This window comes from Tamandua tetradactyla, chromosome 6 (assembly GCF_023851605.1).
Source record: "Tamandua tetradactyla isolate mTamTet1 chromosome 6, mTamTet1.pri, whole genome shotgun sequence".
NCBI lineage: Eukaryota > Metazoa > Chordata > Mammalia > Pilosa > Myrmecophagidae > Tamandua > Tamandua tetradactyla.
Window position 1 is genome coordinate 8,884,420 of NC_135332.1, and position 22,237 is coordinate 8,906,656.

Sequence of the window (22,237 nt, forward strand, 5' to 3'; positions counted from 1 at the left end):
GCTCACAAAGTCCCTTTTCCATGCACAAATGTACTTGCGGTTTGAATAAAACCACAGGGCTCTACTAACCTCACCAAGACTCTCTGTATCAGCTGTGGGAGTCCCAGACCAGTCATTTAACCTCTCTGAACCTCAGCATTTCCATCCACTGGGGAAAAGAAAAGTAGTATCTGCCCCAACTATTTTAAAAGGTGGTTGTGAAGATCAAATGAAAATATTGATGTGAAACTGTTGCATAATCGCAACGACAATATAGGAACGGTGAGAGCTGGGGTGGGGGCGGAAGTGATAGAGGTGATTGTTGTCACCAGTGTTTCTCCCTGTCTGCCCTTTAAGGTCCAGCCAGGAGAGCTACAGATGAAAAACTCAGCTAGACAACACAAACCAAAGAGAGACGTATTAAATGCTTCTTATGGAGTCAATACTGTGTTTGCAACAGGTAAGTAAAAGACACGCTCTTTGTCCTCAGGGAGCTGGGGTGGCAAAGTATATAGACAGAGTGACTAAGAGCAGCCACACAGGCTGCACAGCTTCTCACTGCAGAGGAGCTCAGAAGGAACCGAGACCAGAGGTCTGGCCTGGGAGCACTTCTCGGAGGAAGTGGACTTTGAAGGGAGCCCATGATGGAGCCAGGTAGAGACGGAGAAGATTACAGGTTTTAATGGAGGGATAATGAGAGCAAAGGTACACAGGTGGGGCCTCATCAAAGCAGTCAGGGGACAGTGAGTGGCCTGACGTGGCCACTGGAGGTGAAGGATCATGCAGGGCAGTCCTGAATTGGAAAACTGCGCCCCACCCCCTCCCGTTCAACCAGCCTGCTCCTGAAAGCCTTGCGTCTTCCCAGGAACCCAAGGAGGGCTCCCACTTCCCAAGGAGGGAAGGAGCAGAGGACAAAGTCCCAGCTCAGCACTGGCTGCTGAACCTGGAGAGACAGGCCGAGACGAGGTGGCCCAGTGGAGGACAGGTTGAGGACAGCTGCTCAGGCTCCAGGGCCCAGTGCCAGCCTGGGGGCACTGGACACAGACTTGCCCAGGCAGCAAGGCCACAGCTCCTGATGCCCACGGAGGCTTCCATGGCTCTCAGACTTGTTCTGGAACAGACACTCTTTATTTCAGCCCCATTCAGAGCTGCGGACCTTGGACATCTGCAGAGCCGGGGCCTGGCGGGTCTCAGGCCACTGGGCCAGTCAAGAGGCAGCAGCGGGAGGAGAGCAAAGAGCACCCCGCGCCCCAGGAGGGCAGAGCAGTGCAGGGTGGGCTGGGAGGTAGACAAGACCTTCTTCCAGGATGGCCAGGGGACTGGGCCTGAGAGTGGGGAGAGGGACACGGGCTGCAGGTCACCCCTCCCCCAACACAGACTCTGATCTGCTGGTTTCTGAAGACAGGGCTTAAGGCATCCTCCTCCTTCACTGATAACTTTTCAGGCTAGGAATAACTCCAGGAGATGTTGTCCTTCACTGGACGAAACAACTTCTTCTCTACACAGAGGTGGGGGAGGGCAGTAGGGGACGGAAGGGTATACTGGTTTTGTCAATTCAAAATTGAAACTTCTCTAATAAAAATATCCACAGATTCCTTCCTTTTCCTTTGTGTTCAAAACCCAGCTATGAGGAATATGAAAATAACCTCCGAAAGGGATGAATAAGAGGTATTTTTAAAAACACAGTGAGGAGAGGCAGATTCTTCTCCAGTAGGACGGTCATTCCCAGGGTTCCATAAACAAACAAAAATAATAATAAATCCTAAGTGCAAAAATGCATGGCTCAGTCCCAGGGTCTGGGATGGGGTCAGAGAGGTGCTCTTTGCATCAGTCTGTCTCCAGGGGAAACCCCACCCACAACCAGGAGGAAATCCACCCTGATTTTTGAGCACTCCAAAGAGGGGGCTGCAGGGGACTTTGCCGCCCGCCCACCCTGTCGACAGCCCCCTTGTTGTCCAGCCCGCAGCTCCCCAGCTCTCCCAGAGCCCTGACTTCTCCACAACTGTTTCCTGAAGAAGCAAATAGAGGCTGCAAAAATAAGCCGTCGTCGACCCTGTCGGACCCCACGAAGGCCCGGCAGCTGACTGACACGACTGCAAGCATCGAGAGAGCCACGGTGGTCGCTCAAAGCTCAGAAAGCAGGGGCTTCCCTCTCCCATCCGCCCCCACTCAGGCTTTCTGCTCACCTCATGGGGCTGTCACTCTCTGTAAGGCCTCGGGGACTGCAAGTCTTCCGCAAACCAGAGAGGACTCTGATCACGCGCTTTGCTGCACAAAGATGTCAGTAGTGACCCCACCCCCCCACCCCCACGGCTGTGTCTTCCTAGCCGGGGGCTTGAGGCCCAGCCCCAACACAGCCCTCGCAGTCCAAATGCCGCTGCCCCGAGCCCACCTGAGCTGCGCAGGGCCTCTGCCATGCACGGGCCCCATTCTGTCGTGTCCTCAATGGTCAGCTTGGTGTATGCGGGTCACTCGGATCTTCATCTCAAGGCCGGACCCTTCCTCCAGAAACAGACTCTCCGACGGCCCTTCAGCGTCGGCCAACACTCAACATGCAACAGACCCACTGCTAAGTGCGCGTCCCTGCTCCTCCGCGGTGCACGCTCTCTTCCTGCACCCCCTGTGCCCCAACAACACCCTCCACCCCCAGACCCAGCAAATCTCCTCCATACCTTTCAGGAGTCTTTCCTGACCTTCCACCCAGGGTAAAGCGAATGTTCACACTTGGCATTTCCTTCGCTCTGCGGGTGCCTGTCACAGCGACTGGGATGCATCGTTGGTGCATGTTGTGGCCCCTGGCGGCAGGGACAGTGCTTCCGAGGTCTGTGCCTCCGCTGTACCTAAAGGGGCGCCCGATCCATGTCAATGGAGGAATCGCATCAACGATACGAACAATTCACAATTCTGTTCAAGCCGCGTGAAGATCCCTCTTCCTTGCAGTCCCCCCCCCAAGCCCAGCGAATTTTCCAGTCAAAGAGGGAAGCATTTGGGAAGCTGGAGGAGCTTTTTTTTTTCTGCCTCACCCCCAGGCAGCCAAGTCTGTAGATTAGGCTGGAACCAGAACAGGGCCCCCGGGTACCGAAGCCACCGCAGGCTGCCTGCCCAGCTCCTCCGTCCACTGAGCGTCACCCACCAACTCCTTCTGGCAGAGCCCCTGGACTGATGGGCTCCCCATCTCTTTCTGCCACCCCAGTGGGGTGCCCGCCACCAAGCCGGCAGACACCAGAGGCGTACGGCACCCTGGCTGGCCCAGCATCTCGGTCCACGGCTAGCACAGAGCCCAAGGTGGAGGCTGTGGGTGTGAAAGCCTCGGGGACCCGTGGGAGAAAGAAGGGCCTGGAGGAGCCAGCCATCCTCCAGGTGCCTGGGGGTATGGGGGGTATAGGGGACCCTGAGTGAATTCTCTTAGCCCAGGGAACACAACTCCCAGCCATTCTGCCCCCAAGAGAGCAGTAGCCACCCCTCCCTATGGGATAAAATCAAACCACCTTAATATAGCAGGATCCCTGCCTAGCCTGCCTGTCCCTGGGTACAAAAAGCTTCAACAGCAGAGAACAACCTGCCCTCAAACACACCCGATCGCCTCACCCTCTGGGGACCGGCATGGGCTCTTGCTGCCTCCTGGGTCCTCCTCCTGCCCTTTCTCTGCCAGGCAGAGGCCCCACGCATCCTTCCTTCTCAACTCGAGGCTCCTCCTCCGTGGTGCCACCAGACACTCCTCGCTGCCCTCTGCACTCCCCATTCCTACCACTTCAGTGAGGCCAGCCGAAGATTCTTCCAGTGTTGGCGCTGCTAGCCAGGGCTTCCTTCCCTGTGGTATGGGGACAATAACTGAACCTTTCTCATAGCATTGGTGGGAAGACTGATCCCGGGAAGCTCCAAGAAGGAAAGAAGGACAATACAGGGTGCATTAAAGAGCAGGCGACCACAGTGGGCCACTGGGGTTCTATCCAGCCCACCCAGAGGCGAGGAAGCTGGGTGTTTATCCACCAATTCCCCGTGCTTGCAAGTTCCTGGCTGCTCCTGGGGCATCCAGGTGTGTGCCAGTCACCTATCAGTGGCGGAAGAAAAGCCATAGGCAAAGATTCTGGGGACCTATGGGGGGGACCATTAGCAGGCCCTGGACCTGGGCCGGCAGAGAGGCCATGGGAGGGAGGCCGGCAGCCTCTGATACAGTCTCCTTCCACTGGCTGCTGTGTGAGCTTGGGCAAGCGTTCTCTGGGCATCCAGCAAGTACATGCATTTGCCTAGGGGAGCCCCAGCAAGTACATGCATTTGCCTAGGGGGGGCCTAACATCCTTCTTGGTGGCCCAAGGCCCCACTCAGCCCCCACCCCACCCACAGCATAGCCTCCTTAAGCTCCCCTCGGGGTGTCACTCAGTCTCAGGGGCCTCAGAGGGCGGGGCCATGCCTGAGTGTTCGCCACTGCCTCTGGCACCAGCGCTAGCTTTTTGTCGTTGTTGTTCATGGGCAGGCACCGGGAGCAGGGTTAGCTTTTTAATACACTGTTTCACTGACCGGCTGACTGAAGGGGAAATGGTGCAGAGTGAAGACAGACCCCAGCGACACCGCGGTATTTAGATTCAAAGCTGGCGCCAGAGGGTGGAGGAATTGGCAACCGTCGCCTTTGCAGCTGCACCTTCCCTGTGGTCTACGCATGGAAGACACGTTGTAACTTTCAAACATCGCCCTTTCGATCCAGAACTGGCAAGATACAGGCGCTGCGGGCGTTAACATCAAGGTGAACTGTGATCCTGTGTGGTTCAGGGCTGGGTTGCGCCCACCTGAACCGTCGCCAGCACCTCTGCTTCCCCTGCAGGCTCCTCCCTGTTCCAGCATCTTCAGGGCCTCAGGCCAGCAGGCAGCCTGGAGACGGACGCAGGTCTAAGCTAGAACACACGTTCCAGTCACTTCATAAAAGCCACAAACAGCAAGCAGGGCGCGGGGACAGCCTTCCTCGCAGCCCTCACCCCACCCCACCCCCCGCCCCAGCTCCCACACGCTCCCGGGGTGCCCCTCCACCACCACCCCCAGCTCCCGCACGCTCCGGGGGCTGCCCCCCGTGCCCCCCGCCAGGGCAGGCGGTACCTTCCGGAGAAAGGCCATCCTCAGTGTGTACTGCTGGCCTTGGTGTCAGACTGTCATCCTGGACCCTGGATGAATTCAGAACCAGAGCACAAACGAGAGCGAGAGGAACTGCAAAGGCCCCAGATTTAAAAAGCCAGCGGGGCTCCCACGACCCCCGGCATCTGCGGGGGAGGGCGGGGCGGGTGGCTGCGGGGGTCGCCCCTGGCCCCGCGCGAGGCGCCGGGGAGAGCGGCTGCAGCCCGCGCCCGCCAATCAGCAAGCGGCGCTCGGGCTCATTAGCATGCACTGCGCTGGCGCCAACCTGCCACCAGGGGGCGGCGCCCGCCGAGGCCGGGACCCCGCGGGACCCCAGGTGAGCCCTGCAAGGAGGAGGAGGAGGAAGAGCAGGGAGGGTCCCAGCACTAAACCCTGGGGAAGTGAGAACAGCCCGAAGGGTTTTGGATCCCAGCCCAGCCTGCTACCAAGTCACTGAATGCCGTTAGCAAGTTGAACTTTCTAAAGGTCAGTTTCCTCGCCGCACCCAAGAAAAACCAGTGGGAGTTGGCTAATGACACCTGTCTGTCAGGCACTCAGGACTGAGCTGAGAATGAGTTCAGGAGTGGTGGCCAGCGGGGTTGATGGTGAGGAATGCTGCTCGCCTGCCAGATGGACTGACTTTGAACCCGGCTTTGTCACTTCGCTGGAGGATCTCAAGAGAGTAAGGGAAGCTCTCTGAGCTTTATTTTCCTCATCCAATCAATGAGGTTAACAGCACTCTTCTAATAGGTTTTTCTGTTTGTTTACTTGCTTTTAAATTACTGAGCTAATGAATATAAAAGCACTTAGGACAGTGCCTGAGTAGTGGTGAGTAGCCAATAAACAATAGTTTTTCTTTTATGTCACTTGGGACTCCTTTTGTTTTTTAATGATGTGCCTACTTTTTCCATTATATGTACTTACATGCAAACATACATATATCTATCATGCATATAATGCATGCATGCATATATACACATATACACACATACATATACAGTATACTGATTATTCTGAGATATATATATAATCTCAAAATAATATGACAACCATTGGATTAGTGAATGAAGGTAAGAGAGTAGGCTATGGGATCCTATTTGTTGACAAGAGGCAAAAAAATTTATACGATCTGAAGAAAAACCAGAGTGTGGAGTCAGATTAATTGGGATCAAATCTCTGCTATTTCCTAGCTGTGTGACTTTGGACAAGTTACTTAACCCCTCTGTGCTTCAGTTCCTGTAAAATGGGGATGATGCAATGAAAGTGCCTGTCTCATAGGGTTGTTAAGTAATGGGATATAAAGGAGCAAACAATCAATAACTATCAGTTGTTGCCACTATTATTGGTGTTAGTATCATTAAAGACAGTGTAATAGAAAAAGCCCAAAACATGGACTGAGAATAGTCTTCTCTGGAGAGTTACTTCCTCCCCCTGGTTTTCAATTTCCTCATCTATACAATGAGGCACTAGAACTAGGTCATCTCTGACAGGATGAACCTCCCAAGTCTAGCATTCAGGATTCTTGGGGTCAGGGACATGCCTTTGTCCCATTTATAGACCTGGTCATCAGGGTGTGGCAAATTAAACTGATGAGTGTGGCAAATAAAACCGATGTCAGAAGAGGACAAGTGGGAGCTTGCTGTAAGGGGCGCTCTCAGAGGAAACCTCTTGAGATAACGTCCCCATCCTGTGAAACAGCCCAGCTCCCGCCAAGCTACCCAAACAGCTTAGCTCCCAGTTAAAGGGCTGGAATAACAGTCTCAAAAACCAAACTCTTAAGGGCATTCGTTTCTTGGGAACTGAGTTGGCAGAAAGCCATGGAATGTAACTTACTTTCCCATCTCGGCCACTGCAATGGTGATGACAGTGGGGAAACCACTTATTCAAATGCATTTCAATGGGATTAAGCAAAATAATCTCAAATCTTAAAATCTCATCTTAAACTTGTGAGCATCTCTGCTTGCTTCCCCATTGTCCTATTTTGCTGATCTGGACTTTCTCCCTTTTTTTCTTGATTACTTTAAATATGTGATTTGTCTATGATAATGAGATGTGCCTTGTTGTTGTTTTTTTTGGTTGTTGTTGTTGTTTATTTGAGAACTGGGTTTTATGTAAAAGTTAGAAAGAACTTTAGAGTACATCTACCCACTGGATATTGATGCTGTTTAAATTAGTTAACAGGTGTGGGTGGGTCTGGTGAACTGGAAAGTGACAGTTTGTACCTGTCACCGTAAAGAAGCTAATGATGTCCCTTTGTACTCTCAAAAGAGACTATATTTGGACAATAAATCATACGGTCATCCAAATCATATGGCCATTTCCTACTCTTAACAGTGACCTAACCAAGCTTCCTCATTGTATAGAAGAGGGAGATGTCTTGGAGGGGTGGAAAGAAATGGGACTGGGGCCCAGGACATTTGGATTCCGATTCCAGATCTACCATTGCTTCATTGTTGGGCTTCGGGCAAGGCCACAACACCTCCCCCAGCCTCAGTCACTAGGCCAGAGTTGTCCATCACTTCTCAAACTTTGCTCTACAGGCAGCATTTCTCAAGCTTTAAAGTATATATAAGTCCCCCGGGGATCTTGTAACAATGCAAATTCTGGTTCAGGAGATCTGGAGTGAGGCTGAGTCTGTATTTCTAATGGATTCCCAAGGGAGACCCGTGCTGGCATCATTCTGCGTAACAAGGATCAAACGAATACTTGTTCCACAGACTATAAATCAATATTACATGTAAAAAGGAAAAAAAGTGTGGGGAGGAGGTTGTAGTCAGTACATTCAGACATCTATAGGCTGAATACATTTAAAAAGATTTACTACAGAACTCCTAAAGCCTCTACCATACTTTCAAAAAGAAGGACTTGAGCAATCGAAAGAAAAGTGTCACAGAAAGACAAGAGTCTTTATTTTATCAACAGGTAAAACAGAAGAAAGAAGGTAGCTAGTTTTCCCAAACTCATGCCCAGTCTCTTGCCGAGATGAGTAGGTGATGTCTTCAGTTGCTTCTCATATTAAAACTTTGTCCCCAGGGAAATAGTGTCACTCATAGCTCTCTCTTCATCCCCTACACCACCCTCTGGCTTACATTCCAAATTATTTGACTGAGTGGACCAAGGATATTGGATACTGGATACCTGACTCAGACAACCAGTCCACAGACTGTCATTCAGCCCGTAGCACAGCCTGACATAAAAGGATAAACTGGACGGACCAGATTGTCATTCTTGGAAATAGCACTTGAGCCAGCAGCCACTTGAAAATAGTGAGAGGAAGCCAAATGTGAAAAGAAGCCCCGATGTGGATTCGGGGCCATGATGTCAAAGCCCTATGTGAGTTAAAATTGTGAGAGAGACAAGGAGGCAATGGAGGCTTGAAGTAGAAAAGCAAATGGAACACAGCCTGATGCAATGCAGAGATACCCCAAGCGCTCTTGAAGATGGAAGTGGAAGTCAACTGTGGCTTTTGTTGGGTCACAAAGAGCAATGATATCATCTTTAGTTAGTTTTTCAAGATAGCAATGGACCACAGATTGGGGGAAGGCTGGAAACATAGGATGGTGACATTTCAGGAAGACATTTGTGGACCAGAAGGGAAAAGTGAACTCCCCTCTTCCCCTCCAGGAAGCTAAAAGCCAATTTGCAGCCAATTTGTGCCAACAGGAACTTTAGTGCCCTCATATTTTCATTCTGTCCAATCTCACCCTACACCTGCCCTGGTCTTAACTCCATATTTAATGTTTCCCTTTGTCCTAATTTTTAATTTCTTTTTTATTATTTTATTCTTGGCATCTCCTGTATGCCTCATTGAATCACTCGTGGAAAGAAACACAGTTTAAATAAACAGATCAGATGAGAACGGAATTAGATGGATTTGTGGCTGAATGATCATACCCCCAGTTCCTCATGAATATACTGCAACCTGTGTCGAGGTATGTCTAGTTGCATGCCGCAGAATTCATCCCAAATTGCATCCTGTTAACAAATCTTAAATAGTGGCTTGGATGACAAGATTGATGACACTGTGTTCCTGTTTTCAAACAAAGATGCAAAAGAATGACTAATCCATTAAAAGAGAACATTCACATCCCAAAGCTCCTGCCTATATGAGGTAAATCGAATGTGTTTTTGAGAACTGATCAAATGCCAGCACTCAATCAGCATCTCTGGATAAACTCCAGAGATGTTGGAATTTTCAGCCATTACCAGAAGTCATTAGAAGAACTTAGCATATGAATTTCTCTTTGAAAAAGTTCTGATTTGCTCCAAAACTGCTGTAAAAGTATTATCCATCCTACCTGTCTACCATGTACCATAGAAGAAATTCCTTTTAAATTTAGTACCAAGAAAGCTTTGTCTTCCTTAAAAAGAAAAGAAAAAAGCAATGCTTTCTTTCCCCTGATCAAGAGAGATATATCATGTTCCTTCCTCATCTTGGCCACTAGAACAACTTTCAGTTGCTGGAATGAAAGATTTGATTTCTATTTTTCTCTCCACCCTGTTTTCCTATTTGAATTCATATGTCATGGGTTTTATTGTCCACAGTTTTATCTTTTGGTAAGCCACAATTCAGTTTTTGGAATGACTTGGGATATAAATAACTTATATTTGAATGGTGAGTGGAACATGGCTTGATGGGTTGGACAAGGTGGGGGACCAAGAGCAAAAATGAGCAATCCCAACAGTGTTCAAGATAAGTAACTATATTTATCAGAAATAATTTCCTAAACCAACATTGTTTTATTTTTAGCCCAAGAAACTTCCAGAGAGAGAACAGTCTTGTGACCTTGTATTCACCAAGTTTGAAAAATTTCATCTTGCAATCCTTACAAGACAATTGCTCAAAGTGCTTCTGGCTGTCTAAGTCCATAGTCTGAGCTCAGCAGTGAAGGAATGTCTCCTTCCAGAAAGCCTGGCTTTCTGCTCTCTCCCCCATTTCGCCATCATTTTCAGAAAATAACTCTTCTGACTCCCTAGAGAGAGAAAATAAGTCAGGGAGGGGAGAAGGGAGTGAGTAGGAGAATGGATGGGTGCCAGGACTTTGGGGATATCTCATGGAATGACCTGACTTACGCCCTCTGGTCACCCCCTACAGGCCGCCCTATAATAAGGGATGTTTCCATCCTGAGGAGTGACGGTCATGCAGTGTGTCCAGGGCAGAAATTTTCCTGAAACATTTGCTAGAAATTATCAAGGGCAAATATGGCAATTCTGACCAGTATCCCTCCTTAAACCTGAGTCAGGTGAGTTCTGCTTTATAACAGTGATGCCTCTGATTTTACCTGTTTTTCCCCCCACTATAAAATATTACAGTACTGAAATACAAAATTTTTTAAAAATTTCATAATATCTAATTCTAGAAAAAGTAGTCTGAATGATATGAAATTAAATGTTGTTATTTATGAGTTAAATGGCCCCAGAGAAATTTCTTAACCTACCTGTGCTTCAGTGTCCTCATCTATAAAGGAAAATAATGACAATATCTCTCACATATGATTCGGTGAATGTGAACTCCCTTTTCCCTCCTGCATGTGGCCTCTGCCTTTCCAGCCACACCTCATCGGATGCCTCCCTTCCCATCACTGCTGCTCTGGGCTAATGGCCAAATGCCCTCCGTGCCTTTGCCTCCACGTTTCCTTACATCTAGTCTGTCCTCCTCACACCTCTCACTAACGCTGAAGTCCACCAGTCCCATTGTCGCCACCTCCCCTTCCATTAAACCTCTCTGCATTCTCCCAGCTTAGAACACCCATAGCACTTCTTTAATGCTTTTTGTGACGTGTCACATTGTAGGTCATATTCTTGATACCCGCATCAACATTTACGTAGAAATGCCACTTGCTGCCTTCCTGTCTAAAAAGCCCTCCAAGGGAGTCAGCCCTACCCCAGTCCTTATTACAGCAGCTGTGACTTCCTAGAGAATCCGGTCACCTGCACAAGGATAGGATTCTTGGCATCCATGCTTTCTTGAGACTCCATAACACTATGTGCTCCTTATTTTCCTTCTACGTCTTTGGCCACTCTTTTTCAGTCTCCTTGGCCAGCTGCTCTTCCTTTCCTGAATTTTAAGTGCTGGAATTCCTCAAACTCAATTGTTAGCTCCATGCTCTCTCCCCTTTAACATCATCTCTTTTAACCCAGTTTCTGGCTTTAGTTGCTAATCACTTTAATGTATATCTTTAACCCAGATCTCTCTTCAGAAAGCCACACATGCGACATTGTCTACTCAGCATCACCATCACATCTCATGTCACTCAGCTTCTCAATTTGGTGATGTACAAAACTGAATCAATAATTCCTGGGCTCCTGCAACCCAGGCCTCCTTCCCTCTTCCCATCTTAGTAAATAATGCCAACACCCACTTACCTGCTGTGCCAATTTGAAAGGGTGTGTGTACCCTAGAAAAGCCATGTTTTAATTCTAATTCCATTTTGTAAAGGCAGCCATTTCTTCTAATCCCTATTCAGTACTGTATATTTGAAACTGTAATTAGATCATTTTCCTGGAGATGTGACTCAATCAAGAGTGGTTGTTAAGCTGGATTAGTTAGAGATGTGTCTCCACTCATTCGAGTGGATCTTGATTAGTTTATTGGAATACTATAAAAGAGGAAACACTTTGGAGAATGCTTGAGAATCTGAGGGAGCTGAGAACTTCACAGCACCCAAAGCAGAGAGTCCACCAGCCAGTAACCTTTGGAGATGAAGAAGGAAAATGCCTCCCAGGGAGCTTAATGAAACAGGAAGCCAGGAGAGAAAGCTAGCAGATGATACCGTGGTTGGCACATGTCTTTCCAGATGAAAGAGAAGCCCTGTGTTTGCCATGTGCCTTCTCACTTGAGAGAGAAACCACGAACGTCATCAGCCTTCTTGAACCAGGGTTATCTTTCCCTGGATGCCTTAGATTGGACATTTCTATAGACTTGTTTTACTTGGGACATTTTCTCAGCCTTAGAACTGTAAACCTGAAATTTATTAAATTCCCCTCTTTAAAAGCCATCTCATTTCTGGTATATTGCATTCTGGTAGCTAGTAAAATAGTGTTCTAGTTTAAATGCCCCAATTAAAGCAAGTCTATAGAAATGTCCAATCTAAGGCATCCAGGGAAAGATACCTCGGTTTAAGAAGGCCAATGATATTCAAAGTTTCTCTCTCAGCTGGAAGGGCATATGGCAAACATGGCGGCATCAGCTAGCTTTCTCATGGCTCTACACAAGGGACACTCTCCAAAATGTTTCCTCTTATAAAGGATTAATGGGTGGAGTTAACTCCATGGAAGCCATCTAATCAGAAGTTACCAATAATTCCTGGACTCCTGCAAACCAGGCCAATCAAAACAATCAAAATGCTCCCAGCCAGCAATATTGAATGAGAATTAAAGGACATGGCTTTTCTGGGGTCCATCACAGATTTAAACTGGCACACCTGCTCAACCCACAAACCTGGGAAGCATCCAGATTCATCTTTCTCCCTTACTCCTGAGATCTAATCAATTATCAAGTTAGGTTGACTCTCGTCTCCTTAATGTTTTTATTTTATTTATTTATTTTGCATGGGCAGGCACTGGGAATCGAACCCAGATCTCCGGCATGGCAGGTGAGAACTCTACCTGCTGAGCCACCGTGGCCCGCCTTCCTTAAATGCATCTACTTCTGTCCTTCTCCATGGCCACCAGCTAAATCCAAGCTACCAGCATGTCTTGCCTGGGCAACCATGATGGTGCCTAATTGGTTTCCCTGCATCCATTGCCCCTAGTTCCTTTCAACTTCCAATTGATTCTTCCCACTCCATCCAGAGCGGTTTTATTTTTAACTCCATATTTGAACATTTTGCTTTTCTGCTTAAAAGTCTCCAGTGGACTACTACAGCTCTTAGGAAAAAGCCCATTTGTAATGCATCTTACAAGGCCACTCAGTCTGGGCACTCTCTACCCCTCAAGCCCATCTTTGCCCACTTCTTGGTTTCTATGACCCTAACGCACTGACTCCCTTTCCTTTTCTGTAATAGCCCTAGCCTTTTCCTGCCTCAAGGATATCCCTTGGGAACAACACTGTTCTTCATTTATCCATTACTTGCCTAGGCCCTTCTCCTGTGGATTCCAGCTGAAATGTCTCTTCCTTAGGAAAACCTTCCATGACTCCCTCCGCAGGGCAGGTTAGGTTCTTCCATTGTGCATCTCCTTGGTTCACTTTCCTTGATCATTTAATTCTTATGCAATTCTCTCTGTACTGTTTGTCTGTCTTTCTTGAGGGCAGGAGCTTGAGTATCTCATTCACACACTATTCTCAGCACTTGGCCCCATGCCTAGAGCACAGCGAACCTTTAATAAATGTATGATGAGTGCATGAAAGAAGGAGACTCCAAAAGACATGCAGTGGGAGTAGAAATGAGGGACCAGAAATGAGGGACCAGAAATGAGGGAGCAGATGGCTCAGGAACCTCACTTTCTGCCTGTACAACTCCAGCCCCCGAGAGGCCCCGCTGTCTGATGGTTTTGTTTGCCTGTCCATGGTTGCACAGAAATTTAATGAAAATCCCTTTACATGAGATAGCGAGGGCACTCTGTTCCTGCAAAGCTGGAACCGAGGCTGCTGCTTCCTCAAACCTCCCATAGAGACTTTCAAATGATAATAATAGAGACATCAATAACAAATGCTCATGAGCCAGGAACTGGTTTAAGTTTTAAAGACCACTCACTTAATCTCAGCAACCCCTGGAGGCAGATGCCATGATGGGCCTCCCCGCTGTTCAGAGGGCAGATCCAGAGGCCTGGTAGGAGATGGCATAGGGCTAGGAAGTAACGGAGGTGGGCTTTGAACCTGCGTAGTCCAGCTCCCAAGTCCACACACTGAACCAGGGCACTGCATTGCACCCCCCCACAGTAAGTGGACTAAATAAAGGAGTAAGAGCGATGGTGTTATGGGGTGTCAGGAATGTAAGAGGAAAGGCTTACTCTTCCTTGAGCATATCCACTGGGTGTAACCCTCCCAGCCTCACTCCCCCATTTACTCTCTCTGCCTGGGAGGAGGCAGCGTAGTAACTTAGCTGTTGGACAAATTTAGAAAAGGCAGCCATTCCCTTTCCTCTTGGGTTGCAAGCTTGCTGCAGACAGCATCTCTCCTGCATTGCCACACCCAGGAAGCAGGGCTGTGACCTGATGGAAGATTCTGTCTAGTTCTGACTCGAACTTAGCCATTATCAGCAATGTAAGTTCTATTTCCACCCTCGATTTATCCAGTCCAGGCAGGGGAAAGAGGTGCTTTTGGGTATCCCATCCGAGACACACAATGGATAGGGTCTTACGGGAGCTCCTGGTGGTCTGAAGGCGGGGGCAGGTTTTAGTGTGAGGCCTCACTGAACGTAACCCAGACACCCCAAGCTGAGTTTCCAGTGGCAGGTGTTCAAGACAGGTATGACCTCCCCCGCGGGGCCCCGCACTTCAGGACATACCGCCCCGACCCCCGGCACTGCCCATGTCCTGAATGAAGAGCGCCAGAGGTACCCTTCCAAGATGGGAGGTGCCCTCTGTCCGCACTGCAGAACCCAGGCTTGGTGCAGCCACCTCGTCCCGGGGGTGGGGCCGGGGCAGCTCCCTGCTGTGTAAAGACCCCTCCTCTTGTGGGGCCTGGTGAGAGAGTCCACCAGTGTCTACCTGGTGTCTACAGGGTGCTGGGCCCTTGACTCATTTAATCCTCACAACATCCCTATGCTTCCCATTTTACAGGTGGAGAAACAGTCGCAGAGGCTTGCTGGGGTTTGATCCCAAGCAGTCTGACACTGGGCTGCTTCGGTAAAACTGACACCAGCTGCTGGTCCCCAAAGGACACTGTCCACCAAGCCCCACCTTGGAGTTTGGCCATTCCCAGTGTTTCTGCGACAGGACCTGGGGCAGCTCAGGCTCAGCCTTCCCCGATCCCCCGCCCAGCCCCTCCTGCTGCCAGCAGATGCCACCTGCCCAGGAGAGGGGGGAGGGGCAGCACCAGGAGTGTATCCAACTGTGACTTTCCAAAGCGAGGGAATTTCCAAAGTCCCCGCCCCCTCTGCTTTCTGGCCCTGATTTTCCTGAGAATATGACATCTAGAAGGTGCCGGAAGATGACTGATCCAGGATACGCAAAGGAAGTAAAAACACAAGCACCTGTGAGAGTTCTGGCATCCACAAGTTTTCACTTTATTTAGACAGGAAGTTTCACATTCCATCTCCCTGGCTTTCATTTCTCTTTGCTGTCATGTGAGTGGACTGCTACTTCTTTCCTCCCGCCCCACCATGCCCCCGCTTCCCCTTTCATCTGTCTGTCCGTCAGTCTCTCCTCTCTCTCTCCCCAGTAGCATTAGCTGGCACTTTCGCTTTGGAAACAGCAGTTCTGCTCTTTCGCCTCCTCTCTCTGTTCTCTGGCAGGCAGACTTTTTAGGTTCAAAGACAAGGCCACCCTGAAGATACTAAATCTTCTTCTTTTTTAAATCCAAAGAGAATCCAACAGAATTTTCTTGCTCAAGGACTGCCAGCATCCAATCCACGCCCTCCCCAAAGGTTGTCCAACTCCCAGTTTCCTCCCTTCTGAAGGCCATGCCCCTCACCCTGCCATTCTCAGCTGGCCCAGACCTAATTTCCCACCATCACCTCTCCCCACTCCCTGACAGTCTCTTCTTGAATCAGTTCAAGCGACTCGCCTGGGCACATGTTGAATTTCCCACCTCTTGCCTTCCCTTTTGCCTAGAATCCCCTCTTCCACATCTTTGACGGTTGATGTAGACCCCAACCCCCCCTTCCGGAACCTACTCCCTGCGCCCTAGTCAGCACCCTGCTTCCTTCCTCTTACCTCCTTTAGCCTCAGTTCTATACCCGTCTTGTGACACTCAGCACTCCCGTGGGGCTCCGTATCCCCTCTGGATTGTCCCCAGGGGCATAGCCAGGGGCTCCCACAGCTTCCATGTCCTCTCCCTGCGCTGTGTACCTCTCCACCCACACTCCCTCTCTATTTTATCTGCTGTGCCCCAGAAACCCCCTTCCCAAACTCCCCTCTGTGCCTTCACAGGAACTTCTCTGCAGAGCTTTGTCCTCAGTCAGTTCAGCAGCCCTGACTTTTCCTCCCCTCCCTCCTCTCCCACCCAAGGTGATTGACCATGAGCTGTGGCTTCGCCCACTCCCCGCCACTGCACCCCAACTTTGATGCAAGACACCTCCTCTTGTGAGACTCATACAACCCAGCCTTGCCTCTTCCCACCCATCCAAGGACCTGTCCCAGGCTTCTTTCCTCTACTCACTCTCTGGTCCATATCATGGGTGACTTCAGGGTCCCACAGGTTGGCCCCTCCAACTTCCCAATCTCATGGATCCTTGATTTCCACAGCACCCAGTACCTTTGTGGCCACTTTGCTTCAGCCACCCACAGCCAAAGCCACACTGTGGACCTTGTCTTCACCCAGAAATTGCCACTTTCAAAATCTGATTTCGACTCCACTCCCTTTGAGCCAGCATCCCATCCTCCAGCTGGTTCTCGGCCCCTCACTCCCCTCCCCACTGCTCCTCCCTCTGTCCCGTCAGAGGTATCAGTCCCTTGTAGGCCACACATCCTGCCCCACGAAGCCTACACCCCAGGCCAGTTGTGTGAACAAACTTCTCAGTTGCCGCTTGTCATTCTGATGGACTCACCCTCAAGCGTGCCGGGACTGGGCCAACTCCATAGGTAAGTGAGTAAGAGAATCTGGATGAATACACAAGTGCAAAAGCACACCAGGTTTACCAAGGCCTCCTATTTGATTTGGGTCCCCAAACTATACATCCCCTCCTTCCACCATCCCCCAGCAGCTGTTTCACGTGTTAGACCCTTTTTCAGGTTGCCGACCAAGCCCCGACTTAATCCATTCTCTGTGACACACGGCAACCAGCCCGGTTTAAGCAGTGGTCAGACCTAATTTTACCTTCCCCCACCACAAAGCCAGCTTCACGGGTTCCCATTCTTCCCTCCCATGTCAGAAGATGAGATATCCTTTTGCCTTGTTCAAGGCCACCCCCTCCAGCCATGTGTGCTCTCGAGTCTGTTTCCTCCTATCTCCTCTTTGACCTTGCTCCATTTCCTTATCCTCTTTTCTTTCCAATATCTTTTCTCTCTCTGTCTCTCTGCCTCTCTGTTTCTCTCTGATATCTCCTTCATCCTTGGCCTGTAAATATGCTGAAGACATTCCTATCTTAAAATAAAGAAAAACGACCCAGCCCTCCCTGCCACCTTTGCCCAGCTACTGCTCTATCTCTTTCACTTCTAAGCTTCCTGGGAGAATTCTCCTCACTTGCTATCTCCACATCCTGTCCTACTCGCTCCCTAACCTGGTGCTAGCTAGATTGAGTCCCCGCCATTCTACTTAAACTGCTCTCTCCACACATTACCTCTCAGTATCAAATGCCTTTCATTCCTTTTCTTATATTGTCTGTGGCATTCCATGCCACCCACCCCTTCCTTCTGGAGGTTTTCTTTTGATTCCTAGGTTGCAACTCTGTTCTAGTTCTTCTCCATCTGACAGCTGCTTCCTGATCTTCTTTGCTAGGTCTCAAGCCACCATCCAATGTTTCAGCTCTATAGCAGCTCCCCCCCTTCGCCCACTTCTCACTCCTCACACTCTCCAATTTGAACTCATGCATCCAACAATAGTTAATTCAATTCCCCTTAAAAGTTGAAGGCACCAAAAGCTCTATGTTCAGCCCTAACGTCTTCCCAACTTTATAGGTCAGTGCTGTCCAGGCTTTCTGTAATGACGAAAACATTCTATAAACTGTGCTGTCCAATATGTGAGCTGCTAGCCATGTTGGCTACTGAGCACTTGAAATGTGGCTACAGCAACTGAGGAACTGAATTTTAAACACTTTTGTTAATTTTAATTCACTTAAATGTAAGTCACCACATGTGGCTAGCAGCTGATGTGTTGCACGGTGCAATTCTAGACCCAATCACCAACTGTCTTAGACATCTTGATAAAGACGCTTATCTGGTCCTTCACCACATTCAAAGATAAGCACTGCACTCCCCCCACCCACCCACCACCACCAGGCTCTCAAGCAAAACAAAAACTTGGTCTTCTTCTTGTTTACCTTCCTGAGCTGGCAGTAACAGCAGTCATACAGTTACCCAAATGAAAGCTTGACAAACTCTTCCTCCTCCCTCACCTTCAGCAACTCGATGGTTACCAAGTATGGCCAATTCTCCCTCCAAAATGCCTTTTCAAACCTTCTCTAAGGCTAACATTCAGGTTCAAATCAACTCTTACTCAGGCTATGACCAACTCCTTGTCCCCGTCTCATTTTCCTTCAAGCCGTCAGCTGATCTTCTGGCTTCTTCTGGAAAAACCCACTGGATGGCTCTCATTCGCTTTTCCAGATCCATTTTCTATCCTCTTCCACTCGTTGTGCCCTTTGGGGGCTGGCTTCTACAGACTACCACCTGGGCTTCCTTATCCTCTGGTTTCCAATTGGACAAGGAGACTGGAGGGTGGGAAGAGAAGGGGTATTTGATCACTTAGCTCCACGAGTTCCCACTAGCTGCCTCCCTTTACCAAAGCCATGCTCTTGTCAGGAGGCTTCTCCTCCAGTTACCAGGGTTCTGACTACCACTCGTCCCCGTTGCTGCCTCCAGCCTAGATGCACCAACAATTTCCTGCCATTGTAGCACCGGGGTATTGCACCACTCTTTGTTGGCTTCCCTAAATCCTTCTCAAATCTTTATAAATAGTTCCTTTATTAAACTCTCCTTCATGACCCAGTTTGTGTCATCTCTCTTCTCCAGGACTTGTGTGATAATCCAAATCCTGCAGTGTTTCCCCATCACCCATAGGAGATGCTTCGGAAAGCACATGAAGCCACTTATGACCTGTTCCCTTCTTACTTTTTTCAGCCTCATCTCTCATCCCTCCTCCCTTGTACTTTCCACTCTTGCAATACCAGGTCGTTTGGTATGAATAGGCCCAGCTGGTCCACACCGCCATGCTTATGCCTATCAAACTCTTGATCGACCTTTAAAACTCTTCTCTGGGTGTCACTTCCTCTGTGAAGTTTCCCAGGCCTTCCTCTCCACTACGGCTATACCCTGTACATATTCCCTTTATTTCTGGCATCACACTATATTGTAATTATTTGTTTAGCTGCATCTCATCTTTCCCACCCATGAGATTATGCCTCTCAAAAAAGGACTATGTGTATATTTTTTAACTTAACCAAATACTTGCATTCTAGGTGCTAGATATATCAGCAGTGACTCCTTTCTACAGACACTGTGCAGTAAGTATTATTATCCTTGTTTTAGAGGGAAGGAAACCAGTGCTCGGATGTTTTATGCCAAGTTCAGAGAACTGATAAGAGCTTTGGACTAGTTCCACAATTCATAATTTTGACTCAGCTTTATGCTGCTGTAGGTCTTGCCAAGAATAGTCTGGTAAGGCTGGGGAAGCTGACCCAGAGAATGGTTCATATACCCTGTTGCAGTAAGACTGAGGGTCATGGAAAACCAACTGAATTTGGACCTTCCCTGGAGCTCTGCTGGGTACTGAATAGGTCCCTGGCAGTCACAGAATTGAAATTTGTGCTTCCAGCTCTGCTCTAGTGAACTCGAGGTCTGTGACATGCAGTAATTTATAGGCCTGAGGCATTCCGAGGACTGTATCCTAAATACACACAAATCTCCAGCCTTGGCACAAGGCCTGACACCTCATAGGCTGCCAGTGCTGTTTTTGTGGAGTTGGTGGAGTCTGGTCAGCTAAGGGAGCATGTGGAGAGTTCAGGGCTTTAAGAGGTGTCCCCAAGCCTGGGATAGCTTTAGTGCACACTCACTGGGCAGCCCCTGGGACATATTTATGCCATAGTCAAAACAACCAAGTAAAGTTTTGGGATGTTCTGGTGGGTTCTGCTGATGATTTCTCAAGGGTGAATCATAGCTTTTTGGAGAGAAACAAGCTGGGACCCAAGAGCCTGTGCTTTCTTTTCCTTTCTTCTGTCATTCCAGGAAGTCCTTGGAACAGGATATAAAAGCAGCACTTTCCATCCAGCTTGCCGTCTTGCTTCCAGATGCAGGAGGGTGAGCAGACCACTGGGATAATCTTTAAATGGCCATAACCACAGTATTCCAATTTGAAAACTGGAGCCCAGAAACTTCCATACTTGCCCCTTACTCGGCTCTCTCCCTACCCTGACCAAGTCCTTAAAATGGTCTAACAATATAACACAATCTTCCTCATTAGATGTCAGCACTTTGGAAGTCAGGGACTCTGTCATTTAAATCCTTATGGTCTGGGATTCTGCTCCTAGCAGGAGCTCAATGAATGTTTGGTAAAATGAGTTTTTAAAGTAATTGTTGAATTGTCAGGTCAGTGGGAGAGAAAATTATACAAAGAAACCAAAACAACTCACAAAGGTTTGCCACAGGCTCTTCTAGCGCTGCCCTGACCAGGATCATCCTGTATGGGGACTGCATGTGTGGCAGAGTCAAACTTCCTCTCAGCATCTCAAAGCCCAAACTCCTAGACCAGGAGGCCAGAGCTGAAGCTAGCTGATAGGTTTATGTGGCTTGTACTCTTAAGCGAAATAGATGCCAGAAGTTCACGGCATCTATCAATGTTTGGCTGATAAACAGAAGGTATTTTTAATGTCACCAGAGTCTGCAGTGGGAGCTAAGAATGATCCGGAAAGGATCAAGGAACCAAGCAATATGTGGCCACAGGTCAATTCCCATTGCACAATCCCAATCTCATATTTGGATAAACCTGTTTGGGTAAAACGTAGGACTATCTAAACAGAAACTTTTCTTTTTCTTCATGCAGTGCTGTTGTCTTGCTCTCTCTGCCAGGCTGCAATTCTGCTCAGCCTGGATAGAGTTTTACTGTATTTCCATTTGATAAGCACCACAACCGACTGGGAGAATGATTAAGTTCTGAGCTAAGGTATGCAGCACACCTGCAAGCATTTATGGAGCCCTTATTATATGCACATCATGGGTAGGATGAAAGGCAAAGGAACTGTCTCTAGAAAAGCAGAGTCAAATTGAAATACAGAGTTGAAATCCGCACACATGGGACAGTGCAAAAGAACATGGAGAATGGTGGCCAAGGACGCAGGCTTTGGAGCCAGGCTGGGTTCAGATCTCAGCTCTGCACACCCAAGCTAGGTCCTGGACACACCCAAGCTAGGTCCTGGACACATCCCTCAAATTCTCCCTGTTTCAACTTTCCTATATGTGATAAGAGTACATATTTCATCGGGCCACTATGAGGCTTGAATAGATTCATAAAAGGTATGAAAACATTGGAACAGATTCTGGCACATTATCAGTGTTAATTGTTGTAATTGTTATTATTGACGATACTGTTAAATGAGAAATTATGTTAAAATGCTAAGAAGTGCCTGGCACTTGCCAAGTATTCAGTAATGCTACCTGCTTTTATTATTAGCATTCTTATTATTCAGAGCTGAATTAGTTATCTATTTCTGCATAAGAAAAAAATTATCTCCAAACTTAAAACAACAAGAAACATGATCTGACGTAATTTCATGGGTCGGGGATTTGGATCATTTCAGCTGAATGGTTCTGGCACAGAGACTCTCCTGAGGTTGCAGATAAGCCGTCACCAGGCTTGAAGAGGATCTGCTCCCAAGATGGCTCCCTCACATGGCCGGCAAGGTGGGACTAGCTCTTGGGAGGACGCCTCAGTCCTTCACCAAGGGGACCCCTCCACAAGGCTGCTTCGATTTCCTTACAAGATGACGGCTGGCTTCTCCCCAGTGAGTGACCCAAGAGAACAAGGCTGACGCCACACTGTATTTGGTGACCTACTCCCAGAAGCCGTGCTTTGTTCCACAATATCCTGTTGGTTACTCGGGTCAGCCCTGTTCTGTTTGAGAGGGGACTGCACAAAGGGCATGAGCCCCTGGAGCAGAGACTCGGCAGGGGCCGTCATGGAGGCAGGCCACCACAGCGCTAAATTATGTGACACTTATCATGAGTGCCCTAGGAGTTCATATGAGAGGGAGAAAAGTTAGAGTGCTCAGGGAACGATCAGATTTGTTATCTGTAGCTTAAGGGACATCCTTGGCAGTTCTTTTCCCTCCTACCCCTTACTTCAGTAGGACTTTCACAGTCAGAGGCATGAGAGAGAAGCAGGCACCATATGAGGAAAAGT

The 22,237-nt window shown here is 48.7% G+C and overlaps 1 long non-coding RNA gene across 3 annotated transcripts; it reads right to left on the minus strand.

Moving 5' to 3' along the window:
* Positions 1-657: 657 nt before the first annotated feature.
* LOC143685793 (uncharacterized) lies at positions 658-5,204 on the minus strand. Of its 3 annotated transcripts, XR_013176733.1 has the most exons (4): positions 5,068-5,204; positions 4,498-4,868; positions 2,372-2,819; positions 658-2,247 (listed from the first exon to the last, which is right to left on the minus strand). It is a non-coding gene; the product is annotated as an uncharacterized LOC143685793 (long non-coding RNA). The 3 variants fall into 3 exon arrangements; XR_013176732.1 differs by lacking the exon at positions 658-2,247 and having other exon boundaries at positions 2,333-2,819; positions 4,498-4,845; XR_013176731.1 differs by lacking the exon at positions 658-2,247 and having other exon boundaries at positions 2,333-2,819.
* Positions 5,205-22,237: the final 17,033 nt, after the last annotated feature.